Below are 5,375 nucleotides of genomic sequence, written 5' to 3' on the forward strand. Positions count from 1 at the left end.
TAGGTGCTTGTTTCTGTTCATAATTTGTATGCGCTGCAGCGTGCAACATCAAATCAGTGGGAAGTAACAAAGACAGACACGTACTTCCTCTTCATTGTTAATCCTGTCTCAGAACAAAATGCTGTGCAGGGCTGTTGTGCAGAACCCATCTTCTGTGGAGTGCTAATACCTACTGGAGGACATAGTGCATAAACAAAAAATGGCCTTAACTTATATTGTACAGTGTTAATATTAATTTCAAGCTGTGTTTTTGGACACCTTGTGAACTTAAGTCTAACCCTAGCAGAGAAGAGTCAAGCATCACACATTTCAGTCATATGTTTACATCCAAGTGACTAAACCCTCTAGTGGCTTATGGTGGATTAAGTCAGGAGACACAGACTCTTTAGTGGCTAGATGCTCAACTATGTTCACTACTCAAAATGCCAGTGAGTGAATCAAAACAGTAAAGTTCTGAGCCATAAAACCATCTAACATGTTAAGATTCTGGACTCGTTCTTGGGGGTAGTGCTAGTTGTCAAACCTGCATGTTCCTTTATTCACATCTTCCAGTCCATCCCAGGCACATGCCTGTGTATGTATACATATTCTATCATGCATGTCACACCTCTCACTCTCATCTTCTTCACACTCACGTGCTCTCCTCTGTACACATGGACATATTTGCCTGGATTCTCATTTCATATGAGGACGTTGTCCATTGTACTCCTCCATCATTTTAAACCACAAACAGTCCTTTGGGATTGGTTGCAAAAGGTCATCACAAATGCATACACACACACACGACACTTCAGACAATATGAGCATCTTAAAATTCCCCACACGGCATGTTTAGATTATTGTTCCCCTAGACTGTGTGTATGTGTGAGTGGGCATGTGTGTATGCACTACATACGAAGTGTGTGTATACACAAGCCTCCAGCGCTTTCTAAAATGGATAAATATGAAAATGCCAGCCTCCTATTTTTAAATGAAGCTTATGGAAAACAATGAAATAAGCCTGCTCAGACACAGCTGGGGATTAGTAAACTTACAGAGACAACTTTCTCTTGTCTCCAAGGGGAACGTCCTATTAAATCGATCTGGTTTGGTGTTCTGGTCCCGGAGGCAGATGGCCAGAAAACACACCTGGCAGCACATTGTTATCACCTGCTGTGACGTGACCAACACCCAGTTGCTCCTATCTCTCTCTTTTGTGCTCCCCCTTTTGCTCGTCCCTGCTTTTTCCTCATTACTTTCTTTCACTTATTTTCTCATGAAATAGCAGAGCTTTATCTGTAAAGTTTTTAATTAAGAGTCCCCATTGAAATACAGACCAAGAAAAACACCATTTTCTCTAGCTTATTTTCTAACAAGGTAATTTGGCTTTTGATCGTATTTTGAGAGAATAAATAGAGAGAAACAACATGTCTGTACCTTATAATGGGAATATTAGTTGTGCCACAGTTAACCTAAATGGGAGAACACATTCTGTTGCTAATAAATAAAACTGTTGAGATAACTGTGGTTGGCTTGTATACAACCTGTCTAATCTTATAACCACTTAACATTGATGGAAATTATCCCTTCAGAGCTGGGATTGCATATGACATAAAAGTTATCGAACAAACTCTAAACAAGCTGCAGCTGTAGAGTTGTTGCGTCATTTAAGATGCTGGTTTGCTGGCTACTATTATAATCTCTCTTATGCACTTTATCCTAAAGCTGCAGTTTAAATATCCAGTAGACACAAGGAAACATGAACAATAATATGAAGTCATGCTTCCAGTTTTGGTCTCAACCAACTCCTTTTAGCTGCTAAATATTTAATTATATTAATCAGCTAGTTGCTAACTTTGTCTTTGTCTTCGCTGTTTGGTGCTAGGGACATAGTGTTCACAGGGTTTGTCAGAGCCTTTTCACTAAAAACAGCTGCCTGCTGCAACTGGAAACATGGTTGATGGAAGCTGTCACAGTGAATCAAAACAGCAGTCGTGGGCCATGCAGCTTTACTTAAAATCCTATCAATAGTTTATGATTTTGTTAATTGGACAGAGTTTTTTCTTCAAACTGAAAGAAAGAGGTGAATGAAGGTACAACAACACAAGGCAGCTAAAAGTAATATGTAAATGCATTCTGTGTCATTACCTCAGACTGTGTCCATATGCTTGCAGATTTAGATGAAAGGGATGAATAATGAAAATTCTAATTCAGATCCGCACTTTCTACAGTCATGCACATCTTGTGCTTTGGATGCCAAGCCAATTCAAGTTGTTTTTGTCTTTATTTGTAGGTTATTGGTGTCTCTCTGCTCACAAACCAATCGCCACTCCTGCAACAATCCACTAACAGTCAGCCTCTTTGCTCCTGTGCAACTTCACCTCTCGTCTGTCTTCCTCCCCTCAGTCTCCCCTCGACTCTCCTCCCCTTCTCCCTAGTCTCTTATTCTCTTTCTGTTCTCTCTCTCTTCCCCACTGTCTTTGTTTACTCATTCCTTTTCCATTTCTTCCTCTGTGTCTTCTATTGATGGATCCCAAAGTTCAGGTCCTTGGTCTTCAGAATGCCAAATAGCGTCTAAGCTGTCCAACCACAGATGCTCAGAGCTTCGATGGCAAACCACAGATCAATATGTTCAGTCTGGCGCTAACTTCTACAAACCACACACATGAATTTAAATCCCAGCTGGTGCAGTGGTTTTTCTGATGTGAATCCATCAAGAGCATGGCAGCAAATTTTCTCATCTCTCTCCCATCATACCCTCACCAAAAACATATCACTGACTGGTTTACTTTAAATTTACGGTCGTGTTGCTTGCAAAGACTCTTCGGCACAGTTTTGTAGAGCCAAACAAAACTGTGTATTGGCTGCTCACTCTGCAATGAACAGTGCGTCAACAGATAGTAAAATTATGCACTATGCATTATTACACTTGATCAAGAGGAAATGCTGGAAAATATATATTGTTCTGTCACACATTGCAACTTATTACTGGTAAACAGTTGTTGGACAATACACAAAACACCCACCTGATATCACAAGAGGCTCTACTTCACCACTTCACCCACGATTGTCTGGTCTCATTATCACTTCAGTAGATAACTGCCACTCCAACATGATTGCCTTTGTTTTTCTATGAAAACAGGCTGCTTGAAACAAGGCCTTTGTTTTGACTGACACAGTAGCAAATGGAAAAATGAATAATATTTAACACTGCCATAACAAATTTGTACTGAATAAAAGCTTTGTTTAAAAGTAGGATATCAGCCATTTTGTAAGTGTACAGAGATTTCAATGTTAAAAAAAACAAAAACAAACAAGCTGACTTTCCAAAATGTCACCCTGTGTAAAAGCCCCCTTTTCCATAAGGGTCCAAATCTTCTTAGAATGAAAGACTGTTTGTGGTCGTTTGCATCTCTTGACATTTTTGTCCCTTTATTGTTATTTTGCATCTTCTTGTGGCCTTTCCAGGTGCCTTTGAGGTCAGTCTATATCTCTTTGTAGTAGGCTGATTTGTCTGACTTTTAAATAAGAAATCAGTCACTTCAAGTCACTTCATAAAGAAGTTCTGGCCTGGGGGCCCAGGGTCTGTCCCCAGCTGACCTGTTCAGTAATCCATCAGTGATACTAATAAGCCAACTACTTATCACCTTCTAACTGTAATGGTGAGGTGATAAATACATTTACCCCACTACAGTAATTTGTAATTTAGCACCACTGCAGACACCCGCTCTCTGTTGTTTCTACCCAGCAACTCCCCTTCTTTAAGAGCAGACTCAATGGTCTGCCAATGGCCATGGACACCTTCCTTTCCTTCTCCCCTCTTCCATCATTCCTGCAGAAAGAGTGGAGAGCAGTGGTGAGGCTTATTCTTGTGACAGCATGCCAGAAATCCCTTCTTTACTGGGCTGTATTCAATGAAAAATCCCAGCTTGGCAGGACTGCCTGTCACAGGCATAGTCCGTTGACTGAGGTTCTAGACCTAATACTTGAGAGGACTGAGCTGTTAGTTATGGTCTTACGTCACCTCTAATAAGATATATCTACTTGTAAAGGTGGAGGATTTTTGAGGTGTAGTATAGAGAACACCAGTGACATCTTAGTAAAAGCTCAGCCCCTGTTAAGATGCAGTTTCTACAGAGACTCTAAACATGAATTAAACATGAAGTTGTATGGATTGACAGGTCACTCTATGATTAGACAATGTTGGTGGATGTTATCCTGTGACGTCAGTTCTCCCAGGACCCAGGAGGAATAATCAAATCCAGCAACTGACAGCAAGTGATGCACCACTTCATTGGGATTATTTATTGCCTCTATCCAAACAAGAGATTACCCTCAGACTCTGAGGAGTCTCCTATGGAGGAGCAGTGGCAGCAATTAAACGTGTTCAAAAAGGGACAGTCCAGTTTACTGAGGGGGTTGCCGACTGGTTTTGCCACTCCTTAAGTTGCTGTCAATCAGGACTAACTTCCTGCTGACAATGGCTTCTACCAAGAAAGTGGGGGAATGCAGGCTGACTCCGTCCATCATAACTGCTGGAAGGTATATTAATAATTGACTGGGTGGAGATCAGTATTCCCACATATGAGATAACTTCAACTTCTACTTCTACCCACAGCAGGTTTGCATGTGTGCCTCTTGAGTAAGGTCTTAGCATCTTATATGGCTGGCAAGGCCATGCTAGAGTCTGTTGCCTTGGCTTGAGGCAGCATCAGCTACTTGCATCTGGCAGAGCATGCTGGCCTAGAAGTGTATGCATAATGTACATTTCTAAATAGTTCATTTGCACTGTGTAGAAGCTCTGCTGCTATACACACTGATGTTTCCTTTGGAGGACTCATTAATTTTACAATTTCTGTTTGAGTGGAGCTATGCTGTAGGTTATAGTGCTTGCAATGCAGTCAAAAATAGATGATATATAGTTTTTCATATACTTGACACTTTGACTCTAAACAAAATTTAGCACGAAATGTGTTTTTTTACCCCCATAGATATCAGCATGAATTTACAGAGTTTAATAAACTGTAAAATCTGTGGCTGACTGGGAGACCAGTGTATGGTTAAGCAAAAGACACATCCAGAAAATCTTTGCAGGTCCTGTGGAAAATATCTACAGTGAACATTGAAAGTTTTGCCTGCACGTTGGCTGTTTATTCCCAATTCCTCTTTTATTTTATGACTGACAGCATATCGACCAGCAATGGTCCTCTTCAGGTCCATCACATGGTTAACAAAAATCTTAATGATACAAACTTTTCATTTGGATTACTATGTTTGTTGATATGACATTCATTTGGCAGACACACTTTGGCAACCATGTGGGGTTCAGCATCTCACTAAAGAACATCTCGGACAGTGGACAGGGGGATTTGATGAACACTTTTCACCATCTGAGC

Source organism: Lates calcarifer, linkage group LG4 (genome assembly GCF_001640805.2).
Source record: "Lates calcarifer isolate ASB-BC8 linkage group LG4, TLL_Latcal_v3, whole genome shotgun sequence".
Lineage (NCBI taxonomy): Eukaryota > Metazoa > Chordata > Actinopteri > Centropomidae > Lates > Lates calcarifer.